Source organism: Pseudonaja textilis, chromosome 1, assembly GCF_049901715.1.
Source record: "Pseudonaja textilis isolate UNSWEBS1 chromosome 1, rPseTex1.2, whole genome shotgun sequence".
NCBI classification, from domain to species: Eukaryota; Metazoa; Chordata; class Lepidosauria; order Squamata; family Elapidae; genus Pseudonaja; species Pseudonaja textilis.
Window position 1 is genome coordinate 154,979,613 of NC_141990.1, and position 21,147 is coordinate 155,000,759.

Sequence of the window (21,147 nt, forward strand, 5' to 3'; positions counted from 1 at the left end):
TATTTATACCCTGTCTGGCTCTTAAAAGCAGAAATAAGATGCAAGCCAAGGCTTGCTTTTAGATAAACAAGAAAAGCATGCAAATGGGGATGTCCGCAGCAGTGGTCACTGACATCAGAATGATGGGTTCAACCCAATGATAAAAGCCCCAGCTCTTTTTCAGACACAATCACCTGGTCTCAGCCCACACATACCCTCCACACACACACACCATTATGAAGCCAATGACTGTCACTGCAAATGCCCCAACACAAAGAACAGAGTCCTCATGGCTCTCATCCACATGGTGCATGATACCTGAAAAAGCAACTTACTTCCATCCACAGGTCAGTCCCACTAAAAGAGCATGAGATGTCAGTAGTACATTCCGATTAATTGTATGCTTACACTCCGCTGACTGTATTTGTTTTCAGCAGAAAAACATGAGGAAGTAGACTAAGCAACTGTTTATTGTCTATTTTTATTTTTTTCATCAAAAGCCACCCATCTCACCTAAGATGATTGTGGGTAGCACGCAACAATAGGTCTAAAACTGAAGGTATACAAATAGCAAATACAAATTTTAAAAATCATAGTAAGGTTGTAATGATTATAAAAGACAAAAATATAAACCATTGCTGAAAGGAGAATTTAAAAATGGCCCTGTTAAGCACTACAAGAATCGTTGAACCTTCCATTGCTAGAAGTTATGAATGAAGTTATGTTAAAGAAGAAGATACCTAAATCATAGTCAGAAGCTTATATTACACTTGTCCCAAAAGAGGAGGCCGATCCATTACAAATCAAGAATTATAGACCTATTTCCTTACGAAACGCAGATTATAAAATTTTTGCTTCAATATTGGCAGAAAGACTTAAAAAATATTTAAACAATTTTATCCATCCTGATCAAAATGGATTTCTGCCAAAGAGACAAATTAAAGATAACATGAGAGTAATCTTGGATACTTTGGAATACTATGAGGCACACCCCGAAAAACAAATGGCTTTGATATTTCTAGATGCACAGAAGGCATTTGATAATGTGAATTGGCGATTCATGTTATTACAGCTGGAACAGATGGGCTTTGCTAAAAAATTTATCCAAACAATAGAAACTATATATCATAAGCAAACGGCAAAGGTAATGATAGAGGGAGAACTGACAGACTCTATTGATATAAGAAAAGGAACAAGGGTACCCACTATCACCTCTGTTGTTTGTGTTAGCCTTAGAAGTGCTAAACAGAAATATTAGAGAAGAAAAGGATATAAAAGGTATGAAAATTAAAAAGGAAGAATTTAAGTTGCAAGCATTTGCAGATGATCTGGTTTTCATTTTAGAAGACTCACTAGAAACAGCATCAAAATTGATAGAAAAGATAGAGGCATATGGAAAGGTGGCTGGTTTGAAAATAAATAAAGATAAGACAAAGATCCTGACAAAGAATATGCTATCAAGACAAAAGGAAGAACTGACAGATCTATTGAAAATTCAGGTCACGAATAAGATTAAGTACTTGGGGATACATTTGACAGCAAGATGCAGTACAGTAAAAGAGAATAATTATATCAAACTTAAGCAGCAGATAGCGTTAGATTTGGCGAAATGGGAAAATTAACAGCTGTCATTAATAGGGAGAATATCAACAATCAAGATGAATATATTACCCAGAATTTTATATTTGTTCCAAACAATTCCAATTAGGCTTGGAAAAGATTACTTTGAAGATTTAAATAAAATTGTGTTGAAATATATATGGCAAGGTAAGAAAGCGAGAATAAAGCTAAAACTTTTGCAAGATGCTAGAATAAGAGGAGGATTTGGTTTGCCTAATTAGGAGTTGTACTACCAAGCTACAAATTTTGATGTGGGTTAAGGAATGGATAACATTAAGAAATACTAGATTGTTGACATTAGAAGGACATGATCTGTTGTTGGAGTGGCATGCTTTTCTATGGTATAAAGGAACTAAATCATAGGGGTATTTTAGAAGACATTATATATGGGAGTCTCTGTGGTTAAACTGAGAGAAGACTAAAAGACAATGTTATTTGAAAATTCCAGTCTGGCTATCGACTATTGAAGCATTTTCTTATCCTATAATATATAAAAAGGACCAAACAGCTAGATATGGTGAAATATTGAATGAAAAGGGTGAACTTAAATCTATACAAAAATTAAAGGAACAAGGTATAAAGATGAATTGGTTTTCATATGCTCAAATACATTCAAGGTATGACAAAGGCTCTAAAACAGAAGGTTTCTATGATAAATCGACTGATTTAGATAAGATTTTGACAGGTACTGATGAAAAGGTGATTAAAAAATTTAAATGGATATTTATTAGAAATTAAACTAGAAGAAGAACAAATCAAAGAAACAATGATTGCTTGGGGGAAGAATTTTGGATATGGGATTGATCTAGAGAAATGGCAAAAATTGTGGTCTCAAAATTATAAAATGACAATGTCAACAGCATATAAAGAAAATTTGTATAAAATGTTTTACAGGTGGCATTTCCCCCCGACAAGAACAGCAAGAATGTTCAAGAACAAATCTAAAAAATGTTGGAAATGTCATCAGATACCTGGCTCATATTACCATATGTGGTGGACTTGTGCGGATGCTAAAAAATATTGGACCAAAATCCACACGTGGTTGGAAAAAATGACAAAAAAACATATAGATTTGAAACTAGAGATATTTTTTATCAGGAATTTTACCTGAAATATATAGTAAAGAATTTAAATACCTGATTGTAAATGTATTAACAGCGGCTAGGATTGTATTTGCTAAAAATTGGAAAAATGAGAAAATACCATCACCGGAGGAAATCATTAAGAAAATATTGGAATGTGCTGAAATGAGTAGATTGACATTTGAAATCAGAGAACAAGATGATAAACAATTTTATAAAATTTGGGATCTATTCTATCAATGGTTAGACAATAAACATGGTAATGAAATATGTAGTTTCTTAGAAAATAATAAATATATAAAGAGGTATTCTTTTCTTATTATATCTACCAAATGATTGTAGGATAGATTTGAGATGATAATATGAACTGTCATGAAACAATTTAAGTTAAATATGATTATTTCATAAAACATGAATAAAAGTATAGTCAAATGATTAACAATGATATTAATGTATTTAATACTTGATTGAAAATATGAGAATATGTAATTGTATGTAATATGTAATTGTAATTGAAGACTATGAAATGGAAGCACAGAACAATTTGTAAACCAACTGGCACACTATATGTATATATAGGGAAGATGACTTGATGTTTTTATGTTTTGTTTGTCTATGTTCATTTTAAAAACCAATAAATTTTTTTTTAAAATGGCCCTGTTAACAATGGGGTCATCTAGACAAGTCTCCAGTTCCATGGATATCCCCAGTCTAGTCATATAAAAAGGTCTTAAGGGCTTTTTGGAATATTTCTTCCCCAAGAATACAAGAATAACCCAACTCAGGGCACACTTTCGTCCAATATTTTGTTTTTCACAGTGCCAAGTATATGCTATGGGTTTGCCGCTCTCTCATTCTTGCAATTATTACCAGTCTTCTCTTCTTCTTTTTCTTCTTCTGTACTTCCTCTTTTACTGCTTCGGGTGTCAAGGTAGATACAAAGTTCTGGCTCTTACTCTCAATCAACGATGATCCCAGTCATTGTTAATTCATGTTGTTGCAATGTGTCTTTGATGTTGTCTACCTTCTTCTGGATCAGCCTTGTGTTCTGTGACCTTTTTTTTTGTATATGCCTTGTATGGAATGGAATCCCACAACATCCTCTCCAGGTGAGTAAACACTTTATTTGCTGTTCTTGTATATATAATTTAAGATTGGTTACATCCCAATTCTTTCGTTTATAGTCACATTTTTGATTTTGTCTCTTCTGATCACTCCAGCCGTTTTCCTCAAACATCTCATTTGTGTGGTGACTAACTTTCATTTATGTTTTATTGTAAGTGACCATGTTTGGCACTGGTAACATAGGCTGGGGATGAATATGCTTTGCATGGGATTCTTCTTTGTGCTTTTTGGTACTGCCTTATGTTGTAGGAATGGAGCAAGCTGTCTTAATTCTTGGTTTGCCTTACTACATTGTATATTAAGGCAAACCAAATATTGGGACAGCTTTCTCCACTCCAACAATTATAAGCACCGGACATATTTGAAGTCCTTTTCATAAACATACACGCAAAAGAAACCAGGCTTTGTCATTAAACAGTAATTGACCTCAAATAAGAATGCAAAGCATGGCGACTCCATATATATTTGAGTCCTTGCCTATAAATCAGTATTTATTGATTTATTTACCGCTTCAACCACAAAATGGGGAATGAATTTAACACCTTCCTTCTTTCCTTGCTGTCAACTTATATTCTGTTTTATATCCTTCTAGAACAAAGCATCCTCCTTTAAAGCCTTGCCTAATCCCCAAGCAGCTTTGTGAGATAGGTTAACTGAGAAATGGCAAACTGGCACAAAGGCACCCATTCAGTCCTATGGTTGAGCAGGGACAGAACCCAAGTCTTCCAAATTACATTTCAGGACTGTTTCCATGGCAACATTCACACAGGATGGCTGCCTCATCAAAGGCCAATGACTATCTCTAAAATTCTAGCCCAATTCTCTCAGTAGCAAAATATCCCTGGCCTAAGTTTTGTAGTCAGATTTGACACAAATACAATGTTGAGAAGAGTGAATGTTTGCCTGCAATTTTTGCTTCTTCTTTTTTAGTGATCACAATTTGCCCAACAATTATGCCACATTTTAAGCAGTTTATTGGTTCGCATCTGCACTGCAGCAAAGAGCAATTGCAAAGCTGACCCTTGTTACTGACATTTAAAATGAGCTTGCTTATGTTTATTTTGTGATAATTGCAGCTATTACTTTATTCCTGAAATGTGTGAAACTGCTATCATAGATCAGCTCTCTCATCACCCTGGCAGCTGCCTAATGACAGGATGAATGCTGGAAGAAGAGAAACATATTGTGCTTTTACTGTCTAACTGTTCCTATGAGCTTGCTTTTCTTTTTATAGAAAGAGAAAGAAAAGGAGATAGAAAGAGCAGGAGAGAGGGTGAAAATGGGAAATCTTTTACAAATTATATTATAAAATGAACTTTTTTTTTAAAAAAAAAGTGCCTCTCCACACCATCATTTACATGGGGAAACAACAAACTATGTTTGCCAATACTCTTGCTAATTAGTATACATTCAGCTAACGAGGAAATAACAGTAATTTATTTAAACATATTAACATTTCTAAATGACTAGAGAGCCTGTGTGGTATAATGGTAAAGTTGTTGGACCAGGAGTGGAAAGACATAAATTCTAGGCCTTTCTTAAGCATGGAAGCCAGCTGGGTGATGCTGGGTCAATCACTTCAAATCATGATCAGGCTCTGTGACAAGCCAGTTGATAAACAACACACACACACACACACACACATCACAACATGCACTGATAATTTCACTGAAAGAATTAGGGGAACACAATGCAAAATCTTACAACTCATCAGGGCAGATGCTAAGAACAAAAGAACAACACAATAACTCAATATATCATATACAAATCATCATTTATTTATTTATTTATTTGTCAAAAGCTTACAATATTACAGAAACAAGAATAAACAAAAGTTTAAATACAAGAAATAGGAACTAATAATTGAGGACTATAGGACAGGGACAGTAGGCACGATTGTGCACTTATGCACACCCCTTACAGACCTCTTGGGAATGGGGTGAGGTCAATAGAGGTTAGTTAGAGGGTAAAGGAGTGGGGGTTTGAGCAGGTGACAACAGAATCAGGTAGTGAGTTCCAGATATTGACCACTCTGTTGCTGAACTCATACTTCCTGCAATCAAGTTTGGAGTGGTTTACATTTAGTTTATATCTGTTGTGCACTCTAGTGTTGTTGTTGTTGTGCCATGGAAGAAAAAGTTCACCTCTGTGTGGCATGGAGGCACTGTAAGTCATTGAGGCACCTTGGAAAAATCACTCCATTGGACAATTCCAGTAGCTAGAAGGAACTGGTAGACTGATTCTCTCTCTCTCTCTCTCTCTCTGAAGTGTGTATGTGTGTGTGTTGCTTTGTGAAGCTATAATTGTTATTTTGACACAAAAAATGGGAGTTTCTTTCCAAAGGGAAAAAAACCTGGTTATGGTCCTACCTGAATTTATTGTTGAGGTTTGGTTATAGTGGACCTATCAAGAATGAATTTACTAGAATATTCCATTCCATTCATTTGGCAGACTGAGTCTATTGGGCAATGAAACCAGAAAAAAAAATCACAATGTTTTAGGGCAGGGTGTCAAACTCACATGATCACAGCAGCATCATGTGACATATTGTGACTTTTTCCTCATTCGCTAAACCAGACGTGGGTGTGACCAGCGCATGACGCATCTGGCCCACGGGCCGTGATTTTGACAGCCCTATTTTAGTGTAAGAATGGATAACCCATGATAAGAAGAAAACTCCCAGTCTACCACCACCATTCCTCATAATCTCTCCTCCTTAAAAAACAAAACATTGTAATTGACTGTTCAATGGTGGCTTGTTCAAAAAGCTCAGGCTGACTTGAAATCCAGCCTGGTTGATCATTGAATTCAGTGTTCCCTGTTATCTGTCTTTCAGGCTTTAGTCAGTTCTGTTACTTCTGACATCTCCAAACAACCTGAAAGTACCCATCCAACATCACTAAATGTACACAATCCAGAACATTCATTTAGTCTTCTCATTTCAAAATAATAGACAATATTCACAAGTTATCAAGAAAGAAATGTTTGGGAGGATTCTTTAGATAAAGAGACACGTTTGTTGTCTATATTATTTCTCTTCTAAATGCTAAAAGAAATACTGGGGTGCACATTACAATATAAACTTTCAAAATTTATTGCATGAATTTGCATCTGACAAAGAGTTTCATATAGAGACCTTAACAAACCTGCTGCTTTAGACATGAATGCATTGCAAGCATGTGCTCAAAGCATGTTCTTGGTCAGCATGAGGGTTCATCAAGCTGTCAAACCTGATTATATTTGCTGGTCAATGAACAGCATCCTACAGAGTGACCTTGAGGATGAAAAACCTGCTGAAGCTGGTGGGATATTTTGCATGATTAAGAGCCTCCTGGTGCAAATGAACAGCTGTCCAATTCATTGCCTAGGATGACTAACACATCTAAAAGAGTATCTTCCAAATAAATATTCTTGCTTTTTGTAATTTGTTTTCTCATCTTAATTGCTACTTTCTAATGTCAGCCTTGACTGATCTAGAAAGCTAAGTAGGATCAATTCTGATGAGTACTGAGATGAGAGTCCACCAGGAACTGACAGATCTATAAGCTGGTGGAGTCCCATCTCAGTACTCATCAGAATTGATCCTACTTAGCTTTCTAGATCAGTCAAGGCTGGCGTTAGAAAATAGTAATCAAGATGAGAAAACAAATTACAAATAAGACCATCCCTCAATTGGGAGGTGAAAAAAAAACATTCCCAAAGAGAGCAATCTACATACAATAAAACTGCATGGACGTGTCCCTGTAACTCATTCAATGCCCCGTTTCCTTACAGATAACTTTTAAAAATGTACAGTTGAAAATCTAAATGTGAGTTCTTAGCTTTGAGTCACATCCATTGGATTGTTATTTTTTGGTTTTATTGTAAGCCACCCAGAATCACATTTGGTGTGTGATGGGCAGCCATGCAAATATGATTGTTTTAAAATACATTTGGGCGGTGCCAAGGTTGTGTTGGCACTGCGTTACATTTTGCGATAGCATACTATTGTTCAGGTATATCTGTGGCTTTAACAGAAAGCATAAGGGCTAAAGATGTGCAGTGTCAAAGGCGTGTTAGGCAAGGAGTTGGAATTGAATGCTTATTCAGATTATTAATTGTACTAATCAATGATCCTTGCCAGAGAAATAAAATTCTCTGATCTGGAGCATCAAATCAATGCCCTTTCTTCTTTCTGCCTCTACTGACACAGGGAAAGTTAGAATCCCCACCAAATCCTTGTCCAGATGTCCAAAAAATGACTAAATCCCTAAAATAAGCCCTTTTAGGCTCACATCATTATTAACAATAACTCTAGGCAATCATATTTATCTGGGCAAAAAAAATAATTTGACTTTTTATTAATCCTGGCTCCAAATTAAGAAAGGAGGAACTGTCATGCCCCTGGTGGAGTCTGACTCCGAGGAAGAGGAGGAACAGCCAATAGGGAGTGGGAGTGTGGCTCCAGAGGTGGTGGAAGATGCTGGGGAAGGGCAGAGGTCGGTTGGGCAGTCAGAGGAGGATCCAGGCCCACCCCTTATCCATCCTAGGTCATGCAGGGAGGAGAGGATCAGGGAAAAGTGAGGTCTACTCAAGAGGAGATTACCATGATCCTCCTCATGGCTTGCGGGTGGGAGCTATGTATATAAGTTTTCAACTACGTAGTTAGAATTGCTGGAGTCAGTTAGCGTTTACCTTGAAAGAGGTTTATCTTTTTTTTAAAAAAAAACAAGTTTTATTGATTTTACAAACAAACAAACAAAACAAAACATCATTAAACATTAAAAACATAAAACCTCTTTCCATTGTAAGTCTTTACAAGGCAGAAACACATTGTTTTATATCACATACTTATAATTTATCCCATTTCCATATAAACATGTAAATTCCCTTTACCAAATTCCACATTGTTTCTCTTTAATCATTATTCAATCATATTTCCTTTCTAATTTATCTGCTATTCAATCATCACATTTATATTTTCCTCTGGCTTGTTTGTAATTGTTCTCATCTAGTCTTCCTCCGAGATTTTATTATTTAATTCTTAATTGAACACACACACATAAGACATAAACATAAAAACATAAAACTTTCTTTTAGAAAGTAACTTGGCCCCAGATTACCTCTTTTTGTATGGACTTCAATTGAATTCATGCTCTTCTTATATACCATTACCCATCTTATTTACCATTCTATATCTATTATATAACTCCTCTCCACTTTTCCCTCGTCTTAATTCTGTTTTATATATTTAATCTTGCTTTAAAGAAAAATATTTTTATATCTTTTGTCCATTTCTCCATTTACATCTGTCTCATTTCCAATATAAAAAAGAATAGATTCCCCTGGAATCACTAATCAGAGTATGATGCCTTTCTATCATTCCCCTAAATTAAAATTTAAAATAACACCTAAATCCCAATCAGATTCTGCTTAGTACATTCTACTATTTCAAAAACCAATACTACAATAATAAATCCATAACAGTCAACACATTAATCCATTAAACTCTATATTTAAACTAATATTTTAAACATTCCCTTTAGTATTTTATTAAAACTTAAAATCATTCATTATTAAACATTTTAAAGTTATACCTTAATATTTTAGTCTTTTATTAGTTCTTAAAAAGTTCTGATTATCTACTTATAATACAAATACCACTATTACAATACTCATGTGTACTTTGCAGGATCCCCCCCTTTTTTTAAGAAAATAAAACCCATACATTACCCATTATCCCTAAAAAAAATTTTCTTTTCTCCATCTTGTTTTATACCTTTGTAACTTTTTTCCCCCTTTTCCCTTTCCTTCTTAGCCCGCCTAAACTTTTTACCCCCTCCTCTCCAAACCTCTGCCTTCTTGGTTTCCCCTCTCTGTTGCATTCCTCTTTCCTTTTGCTTTCTAGCATTCTGTTGTTTTTGCATCTTATTTTTCTCTTTCATAAATATTTTTTTATTTCTTAAGTCCTTCCTTTCGCTCCTCTCTTTCTCCTTTCTTTCTTAGTCACACCATTTAGTTCATTAAAAATGGCTTCTTCTTCCTCGGCTTCTTCCAGCTGTTGTTTAATTTGCTGACACATGACAAGCGCCATATCTAGGAAACAAAGGGCTTCTCCCATAACATCTTTGCCTTCTTTCCTTATTTTTAAATATTGTTTTTTTAGTTCATCAAGAGATAAAGCCATTTTAAACTGTTTCTTCTTTTTCTGTATCCTCTTATTATTATTAAGCCAATCAGTTATTTCCAAACTTAAAACAGTTCCCAAAAGGCCCAAAATCCCGAAGTCATCAAACAATCCAGGCAGAGTACAAACTTCTTCTTTTTACAATTTCTCTTCCAGGGGTGAAGTCAAATTAGGGAAAGTAAAAACGTCCAGTCTGTGCTTTAAATCTTTTTTACAATTAATTTCTATTCTCTTTATCTTCAAGGCATCTCCTCCAGCAAAGTCTTAGAATAAATTTTTTTTTTCCAAGCCTCTCCCTTCCCACTTATAACAAAGGGGTTTAGGTTTTACCTTCTATTAAAAGGCAGGTTTTCCTTCTCCATTTGTTAATTCCATAAGGGAGGGAGAGTAACTTTCCCTTTTCATCACTTTTCTTCGCCGCTGAAAACATCAATCGGGAACATTGTAGCGACCAGAAAAAAGCCAATACTTTCCCAGGTATTGAATATGTCCTTAAGGTCCCAGTTCGACCAAGAAAAAACTTTCGTTTTAAAACTCCTTCTTCTTCCTCCTGCACATTCTTTATCCAGTTGCCGGCTTCTTCATGGTGGCCATTAAGACCGCCGCTCCACCGTCTTGAGAGAAGGGGGTTATTGCCGGCTGGGGAGGGGGTTTGCGATACCCCTCGACCCCTGTCCAGATCCCCCCTATCTTCAGCTGCCCCAACAGGGCAGCCTTAGCCTCCAAATCCGTCAGGATCACAGGCACCAAGGCAGCTAGCACAGCAGGGATCGCGGAGAGACGCGAATTCCTGCTGTCACCGAAGCCAGGCAAACAGGAAGTCAAAGAGGTTTATCTTTGCTGGCGTTCTTCCCATGGACTTTTCTCAGTTATTTTCCTGGAGTTTATAATTAGTTATCTCAGCTTGCTTCAGAACTCTCATCAATGTGGTTTGTTTTGGTTCATTATTTACTTTTGTGACTTTATACTGTGCCTAATAAAATAGTGAAGTTAAGTTGAAGGCTTTACCAGACTTTAATATATATTTTGGGTTTTGGGTTGTTTTGAGAGACTATGAGTCATCACATTTTGACTCCAGCCACCCCTTCAACTTATTTTTGCTTTTTGTGGGGTGACCATGGATCAGCTCAGAGAAGGGATTGCCCAGTTAACCCAGCAAGTGGCTCTTTTGACTGCACAGGTGGCACAAATGCAAGCTGCCAGCCACGCCGAAAATGCCCAGTGGCAGTGCCAGGTAAATTTGATGGTTCGCTGGCCCAATTTCCAGCATTTTTGGGGCAGTGCCAGCTTTACATGAGCCTTTGGCCTGAGGACTTTCCCACTGACTAAGGTGGGGTTTTTGATTAGTTTGTTGTCAGGCTCTGCAGCACGTTGGGCGACACCTCTGCTGACCCAGCACAACCAGGTGTTGGACAATTACAATGAGTTTGGCCATCAGTTTCAGGCCATGTTTGAGGACCCTGATCGAAGCCAAACAGCAAACAGATGTTTGAGAGAGTTGAAGCAGGGGCGTGGCTCACTCATGGATTATATTGTTAGTTTTCGGGTGGTTGCTCAGGATGTACAATGGAATGAGGCAGCACTATTAGACCAGTTCCAGGAGGGTTTGTCATTGGAGTTCCTGGATGAGTTGGCATGCACTGATTGCCCTCACACCCTTCAGGAGCTCATGAATTTGTGTCTTCATATTGATGCTAGACTTCAGCAGCGATGGGTGCAATGACGGACAGAGACCATATCTGTTTCCAGCAAGATGGCACCCTTGGTGGAAGTGCCTTTGGAGGAACCTATGCAGTTGGGGGCTAGCTGCCCTCGCCTGACTCAAGTAGAAAAGAATAGATGTTGTTGTGATGATTTATGCCTCTATTGTGGGAATTGAGGCCATTTTGCGGCCAAGTGTCCTGTTAAGACATCCACAGCAGCGACACCTGCGGTGATGGGAAACGAGCATTGCTCAGCCTACAGGGGTCTGCAGGTCAGGGTGTAAAGTCCATAGGCCTGCCATCTTCACCAACCTTGCCACCCTTGCCCTTGGCATCTTCGACATCTCCACCACAGTCGCTATTGATGAAGCATCTTATGCTGCTAGCAAGTGTGTTCATGCCTGGTGTGGGAGCGGTGGAGATCCCAGCTTTGGTCGACTCAGGAGCCACAGCCAATTTCATGGATGCTCATTTTGTCAAGTAGCGGTTCATTCCTCAGCAACAGGTATCCCCACCAGTAATGGTGGAGATGACTGATGGTCAGCCCCTTCGTTTGGGACCTGTGGTTGCTGCAACCAAACCCCTTTGCATGCGTATTGGGCAGCATATGGAGGAAACCGTGTTTTACATTGCCGCAGTGCCTCATTTTCCGGTGGTGCTGGGTTTGGAGTGGCTATAGGCCCATGATCCACAGATTGTCTGGTTGTCTGGAGCTGTGCAGTTCCTTGATAGGAAGTATGCCAACCATTGCTTGCGCTCCTGTGCAGGGAGTGTGGCTACGCTCATGGACCTGGATCTACCTGCGGAGTTGGTGGACTTTGCTGATGTGTTTGGGGAGAAGGAGGCAGATCAGTTGCCTCCGCATCAGGTGTATGACTGTCCAATCGACTTGTTGCCTGATGCAAAATTTCTGGTGGGTCGGATATATTCCCTGTCGGAACCGGAATTGGCCGCGTTGCGGGATTTTATTGACAAGAACCTCCAGAAAGGATTTATCCGGGCTTCTACCTTCCCATTGGCTGCACCAGTGCTTTTTGTGAAAAAGAAATTGGGGGAGTTTTGTTTGTGTTGTGATTACCGCAAGTTGAATGCAATCACAATGAGGAATCGGTACCCACTTCCACTCATCCCTGAACTGATTGAGCAGCTTCATCAAGCTAAGATCTTTACGAAGTTGGATTTGCATGGGGCCTACAATCTGGTTTGCATTCGTGCAGGGGATGAGTGGAAAACAGCTTTCCGGATGAGGTACGGGCATTTTGAGTATACCATGATGTCTTTTGGATTAACCAATGCCCCAGCTGTGTTCATGCATTTCATGCACGATGTTTTCTGTGATTTGTTGGATCAATTCATGGTCATTTATTTAGATGACATTTTGATTTACTCAGACTTCCTGCAGGAACATTGGCAGCATGTGCGGCTAGTGTTGCAACGTTTGCGTGATAACCACCTGTTTGCTAAATGTGAGAAGTGTCAGTTTGCACAAACCACAATTGACTTCTTGGGACATCGTATTTCACCTGCTGGGGTGGAAATGGACCTGGAAAAAATTCAATCATTGCAGGAGTGGGAACCTCCATGGCGGGTTAAGGATGTGCAACAACTGTTGGGGTTTGCAAACTACCACCGCACATTTATTCCCTGCTTTGCTGCCTTGACTGCTCCCCTTTCTAATCTGCTCAAGAAGGGGGAGAAGTTCCATTGGGGTGCTGAAGAGCAGGTAACTTTCGAGGCATGGAAAGTCGCCTTTGCTTCTGAGCCTATCCTCAAACACCCTGATCCAGGCCAGCCATTTGTGGTGGAAACAGATGCTTCCGATGTGGCTGTTGGTGCAGTGCTCCTCCAGGCCTATGCTCCCACAGGCACCTTGTTCCTGTGCGCTTATTATTCCTGGAAGTTGTCGGCTCCAGAGCATAACTATACGATTTGGGACAAGGAGCTATTGGCAGTTAAGGTTGCTTTTGAGACATGGTGGCACCACCTGGAGGGGCTCATCACCAAATCGAGGTTCGGATGGATCATCGCAATTTGGAACACCTACATACAGCTCGGACATTGAACCAGCATCAGGTGAGATGGTCCTTATTCTTTGCTCGATTTGATTTCTGGGTGACCTATGTTCCGAGTGGAGGGAATCAACGTACCGATGCCCTATCTCAGAAGCCCAAATATACCTGAAGGGAAGATAAAATCTTGCTCCAGACAGTGATTCTGTTGGAGCGGTTTGCAGCCACCGAGAAACCTGTGGACCTTCAAGTGAGGATTCAGGAGACGCAGCAGCAGGACCCATTTGTGACAGCTCGACGTCGAGAATTGGATGAGAATGGGAGACAAGAGACTCCTTGGGCTCCTTGGGGACCTTTTGTGGTTCCATGATCGCATTTATGTGCCTGGAGGTCCTCTTCATGGCTTTATCCTATGTCAATGTCATGATATTCCGGCAGCAGGACACTTTGGGGTGTTTAAAACACTGCAACTCATCTCTAGGACATTTTGGTGGCCAAGACTTCAACATGATGTGTCGTGATATGTGGCATCCTGTGGGATCTGTTGCCAAGCCAAGTATGCTCCTGGTGCGCCCCCTGGTCTCTTGAAGCCCTTGCCCATGCCAGAACAACCGTGGGGGGCAGTTTCATTGGATTTCATCATTGAGTTACCACCATTGAATGGTGCCACAACCAATTTGGTGGTAGTGGATATGTTGACTAAAATGGCCCACTTTATTCCATGTGTGGGTCTTCCATCAGCCAAGATAACGGCTCAATTGTTTATCTCCCATGTTTTCTGGTTGCATGGGTTACCAGACCACATGGTATCAGATCGGGGAGTACAATTTACAGCATGATTCTGGCAGACCTTACTCGTGAAACTGCATGTTCAGGCGTGTCTGTCTGCTCATCACCCCAAAACTGATGGGGGGACAGAGAGAGTGAATACTATTTTGGAGCAGTACCTTCGCTGTTTCAGCAATAATCAACAAGACAATTGGGTGGAAGTGCTACCGGTGGCAGAATTTGCTTATAACAATGCTCAACATACATCCACCCGTGTGTCCCCTTTCTTTGCTAAATATGGGTTTCATCCACAACTTTTCCCTTTAGCCCCGTCTGATTCCCCAGTTCTGGCAATGGATACGTTTTTGCAAGAGTTAAAAGCCGTGCATCACATGATCCGCAATCAACTAGAGAGAGCCAAGGAAGACTATAAACAGTTTGCAGACCGACATCGTCACAATGTTCCACCTTTAGCGGTCGGCAATCGGGTTTGGCTCTCTACTCCATATTTACCAATGACACGACCATGGAAAAAGCTCAATCACCATTACTTGGGACCTTTTCCGGTCAAGGCAGTGATCAATCCTGTGGCTAATCATCTCTCCCTGCCATGGACCATGCGTATCCATCCTGTTTTTCATTGTTCCCTTTTAGTCCCTGCCTTGCCCGACAGTCCGCATAGATGGTTCCATCACAGCTGGCCCCAGTAGCCCCTCTGGGAGAGGAGGAGTACGAAGTGGATAGCATCTGAGATTCACGCCAGTTGTGGGGCTGATTTCAGTATTTGGTGGCATGGAAAGCTTATGGACCAGAGGACTTTACCTGGGCCAATGCCACTGATGTTCATGCTCCTTGTTTGGTCCAGGACTTTCATGCTCGGTTTTCTCAACATCCTCATCCGCCTGGTCCTAGGGGAGGGGGACCTGCAGGGGGGGGATAGTGTCATGCCCCTGGTGGAGTCTGACTCTGAGGAAGAGGAGGAACAGCCAACAGGGAATGGGAGTGTGGCTCCAGAGGTAGTGGAAGAGGCTGGGGAAGGGCAGAGGTCAGCTGAGCAGTCAGAGGAGGATCCAGGCCCATCCCCTATCCATCCTTGGTCATGCAGGGAGGAGAGGATCAGGGAAAAATGAGGTCTACTCAAGAGGAGATTACCATGATCCTCCTCGTGGCTTGCAGGTGGGAGCTATGTATATAAGTTTTCAACTACATAGTTAGAATTGCTGGAGTCAATTAGTGTTTACCTTGAAAGAGGTTTATCTTTGCTGGCGTTCTTCCCATGGACTTTTCTCGGTTATTTTCCTGGAGTTTATAATTAGTTATCTCAGCTTGCTTCAGAACTCTCATCAATGTAGTTTGTTTTGGTTTTCTGTTTGCCTCATTATTTACTTTTGTGACTTTAAACTGTGCCTCATAAAACAGTGAAGTTAAGTTGAAGGCTTTACCGGACTTTAATATATGTTTTGGGTTATTTTGAGAGACTACAGGTCATCACAGGAACAGGCATATTTGTTCTAATGAGTCAGTAGATTAGTATACCAAAGGAAGGAATGTTTTCCTGTGTTTAGCACTGCCAGTGATGTAGCAACTGCCTTATACCATGATAATGCTTCTTGCCTTAAAGAGAAAGGGAAGTGGATTGCCCAGTGAAGGATTCTGGGCTTGGATCTTTTTTTTAAAAAAAAAAGTCAGTAAAGATTCAGAATCACTTATCAAAGAATGATTCCATGGCAGATCATACTTTGGGGAAGGAAGAAGGACAAAATGCAGAATGCTTTGGAGAAGGATTTCCAATGAAACAAGACGGGAATAGGTAACCAAGATTTGGTCCATAAATGCAGACTACATCCAAACTAAACAACTGTCACTCATTTTCTGAAGGCACAACAAGTACAGAAAAGGGCTGGGCTCAGAACATACTGCATATGTATCAGTTGCTTTGATTTCTTTAATCTTTAGGAAAGATTATTATCATTGGGGCTGCAGGATGGGCAAGATCTTGGACCATTCTTTATACAACTTTCTTCTCTCCTCAATTCCAGTGTTCACAAATATTTTAAAAGACCACCTCTCGTTTTATCTCTTTTTATTATTATGGTTCTAAAAATAGTTTATACTGATTTTCTTTCTTCAAAATTGATGATCTTTCATGTCTCAGAAGTAATTTTAATAAGTTTCTCCTTGACTAATTTCATCACTGAAGGCTTTCAAGAGATTGGAGTGCCATTTGTTAGAAATGGTGTAGGATCTCCTCCTTGGGCAGGGGGTTGGACTAGATGACCTTCAAAGCCCCTTCCAATTCTTTTAATCTGAGTATTAATTTCTTGTTTAATTAAATATAGGAGCCAATACCAGTACCATTGTGCAATTCTTTGAGAAACAAAATGTAAGTTACTTAAAACCTTAGTTTTAAAAATGTTTGTTCTTGGTTGAGTAAGAATTATACTTCTTCAGAAAAACAAAGGATCTCAAACTGCTGCTTTTGTAAAAATGTCATTTATTCTGAAGATCAAAAAATAATTGTCTTTAATTATATCAGTGGCATGTGGTTTACTGAATATGTCATAAAACTTTTAACATCCAGTATAATAAAATATCTCTGTCAAGCTAGCTATGAAATTAATTGAAGTTTAGAGTGTGGGAAATCAGGGAGGCTGTAGACGTCCAAAGAGGCCAGTGAAAGACTCATTCAGGCACCTTAAACACATCAGAACTGAATATTTCACTAAATGTTCACTGGCACTTTTCTTTCCATTGAATTAAACAAAAATTGGTGAAAATATACAAGAGAAATTTTACACAATAATCAGTTCCCTCAGCCAAAGAACCCTAATTGCGCCTATCCTCTCACAACTCTGCACAAACACTTGAAGAGGTGCTTGTAGAAGACTTGCTGATCCAACTTCAAAGCTTTCAAAGGTTATCCGTATTTATCCTGAGAACTACATGCAGGAACAACCAGGAACAGCTTTTTCGAACAGCTGTAGGAGAAGGGTGCTCCAAATAACATTAACAGGTTTCATGGAGTGGGCTCTTCTAAATGCTTTGTGTACTCCCAGTGATAACCCTTGTTTGGATGAGCTTAATTATTTGGACAATGACATTTTTCTAATGACTAATAGAGATCCTCCATTCTGTTTACATAGCTTGAGTAAAGATAAGGTAAACAGGAATTCAAAGAGCTTACTTAGATTATGTTCATGTACTTGGTTTGACAACATGCTTTTTTAGAAAAAAAATGATAATTTGGAAAATCTGTTAGAGTAAATAAAAAAAAAAACTTCTGAACATCCCCTCCTAAAATCCCACACTCCTCTATCTTCTGACTCAACTATTAGCCATTGTCTGCTCTTTCTCTTTCTCTTTGTCATTTGACTCTCTTGCTTTGTTTTTTTTTTTTTTTTTTGCCTTTGGACATATCATTGACCTCTGAAGTTTAAGGAAGTTTCTTTTGGTTTATAATTTAAATTAAAGTCTCTTTAAGTGGGGGTGGGGAAGGAAACCCCTACAAGACATTTTAAAGTCATTTGGCAAACTGATTCTGTCAAGAAAGCTTAGGTTCATTCTGTTTGCTTGCAACAGCTTTCCCCTCCGCCCATAATTCTGCTGTTCTTGTTCTTTTAATACATTTGGGAGGCCTGTCAAGGCCTATCCACTCTCCAAATAGCTTTGCAGATTAAATTTTTAACTCTACCCTCTTCATGCAGATGTATATTTCTGACAAAGAATTGTACTGACATGCCAGCTTCCATCTTTCTCACAAGAGGGGAAAACATCTACGTGCAAGTAATGCTGGAAACTTCGATTCTGAACCTCCCTGGAAGGAGGAGAACAGAATACACACACATACACACACACACACAGTATGGCTGAGCTGTAGTTAAAATAATGCTGCTACACATGGCTGTGGCTTGCTTAGTTCTCTCTTAACCATCACTGGCACTCCAAACTAACTAATGAAATATCATGGGATGCAAAGTCAGAATTATTATTATTATTAAATGATACACTATTGAGGGGCATGGACAATGAGCTTCCTTTGCTTCTTCACTCATATAATTGGAATTTTTCTCCCCTGTTGTGTCTCCCATTCTCTTGGAAAGAAATATTCCTTGTTTCAGCTTACTCGGTAGCAGGAAGAAGTAGCCATTTGGTTTATGGGAGTCCCATTTAAAGCCTTTCTGGAAACCAAACACCACAATAAATGGCAATTGGTGCAAACTGGATGGGATGAAAACTGCATATGGGTAGAGTTGGCAAGATGAACTGCAAATGGGTAGCGCTGGCCCTCCATTCACAAAATTCTTATTTTGTTTTTCTTCTCTCTATACTGTTTGGTGAATTATTTTTTCTCAGGCCTTGAGAGTAAGAAATGACAAAATATTTCTGAAATTGTCAAGAAAAATGTGGGCTTGTCCATGCAATTGCCAAGAGCCTAGAAAGATTTGAAGGTGTGCATACGTACACAGGCACGCATGCATAATATTAACTCAGGGTATGTGTGCTTTATAGGGTATTGTTTTAAAATGTATGGTTCTTGTGTTTTATTTGTTTTGGTCTTAAGTATTGACTAGATTGTTTTTAACATGTGAATTAATTTTATTGAATGGGGCTGTTTAACTTTATGGATTTCTTTTCATCTTGAGAAGTCTCAGGAAAACATTATTGTCATTATTATTGCTGTTATAAAAGATCAAAGATAGGATCAAGAATGAAGGGGTGATGGTGAATGAATGTTAATGGAAAATAAATGACCAATATGAAAGAAGCATATTGAGATAGTGTGATTGTGGAGAGAAAATAAATAAAAATTGAACTACAGATAAAATACATGATGGAAAAATGAAAGGATTGAAAGAAAGGAGAAGTCTGAGAAGTCATAGATGGATGGAGTTGATGAGATGTTCAAAAAGAGAGAAATGGAGAGTTTAAAGACCAAAAGGCAATGAATGAAGCATTGCTTGGATTTGCTGGAAGCAATGGTGGCTTGCACAGGTTAAAAGGCACTGAAAGTTATAATGAATGGTGTTGCTGTATCTTAGCTACAGCTGTTTTTTTTATCTTTACTATTCCCATTATTTCACAATACTGGGTCTTATCTTTTTGCTGTAATTTGCATAATGTTGCTTATTTCAAATGATAATAGTATAATGATGTACATATGCACAGCACTTTTCAATTCTATTTATTTTTGTGTATACATTGTGCAATTGCAAAAAAGGATCCTTGCAAATCATGTATCTATTTTAGGAAAAGAAAAAAAAAGCATTTGGATGTTATTAGAATTCCAAGTTCCAACATTCTTAAACACTGTGGACAAAAGTGGCTAGAAATTCTGACAGTTGTCAAAACTAGAGGAATTTATTGCACACAGTCAGAATGTGATAACGACTACACTGTTCACATATAATGAGCTAAGAGAATAAGGTTGGGGTATGTAGGTCTTCAGGGGGAGACTTTGGCAATTGGTCAAGCAAAATATCCCATTGAACCTGTTTTGTGAAGAAATACAAAACCAATCTTCTAAAATCGAAGTGGCCATGTGTTCCAGTTTGTCAGGCTTGACCGCACATTTTATAGCTGGTTAAGGCAGTTGATGCAATACAAAGTGTCCCTTGAGGAACATCAAGTCATCTCTTTGCTTGGATTAAGGAATTTGCAGGGCTTCCATAGTGTGAAACTCTTCATCAAGGCAAATCTTCACCAAGCCAGAAACTTATTTTTGAAAGAAAGTTCCCACTGACAATGAAGACATCATATACTTTAGATATTATTGCCATGATCTCTCATATGAAGGGAAAGTATAAAACTCAACATTTACAGATATCTAATTAAAGGCAGTATACAGAAGATCTAAATAGGTGTAGACCAATGGTCAACATACTTAATTGGGTAAGGTGCCTGAGCACATGATAGCTAATTGGATGAAGAACTGTTGGATTAAATGAGTTTTTAGAGCCATTTCAAATGGCTCCAGTAAACCCGTTGGATGATCTTTCCTAGGAGACACACAGGAAAGTACAAATTGGTTGGTTTGCCTAGATTTCTCAGGGATGCCTTTGGCTACATCTTTGAGATTAGATACACAAATAGCTTCTATGAGATGAAGCATCTTTCATTATCTTAGGCTATAGGCTAGTGTGCCAGCTGTGGTCCTACCTGGACAGATCAACAACTATTCATAATAATGTCCTGTTTAGATTACTGCAATACATGATATGGGGAGCTATTCTTGAAACATACGAAATTGCAAAGGTGCTGACTGGGACTAGCACCTCAATTCTTTTAAGGTTTTCATTACCTTCCAGTTCTGATTTGAATTCCAGGTGCTGGTTTTAATCTATAAAGTCTGGGAGCGTAGTATCCGATAGAACTTCTCATACTCCTACCTGTATCCTAGAACTATCAACGTAAAGCTTGCTGAACAGGTGGCTACCCTCTGGCACTACCTTTACACGCTCCTACTTGTATTCTAGAACCATCAACATAAGGCTATCCCCTGGCACTAACTTCATCGTGCTTTGTGATAGGCAGTCTTTCTATTCTTGTGGCCCTCTAACAAAAACACAGCAGTGATTTTTAGTCTTTGTGATTCTTTCCCTTGAATATTTCTATTTCCTCCCTATTTTATTCTATATATTCTATATAATGCTTTGATATGTTTCAATTGCTGTATTTTATTATTTTAATTATGGATT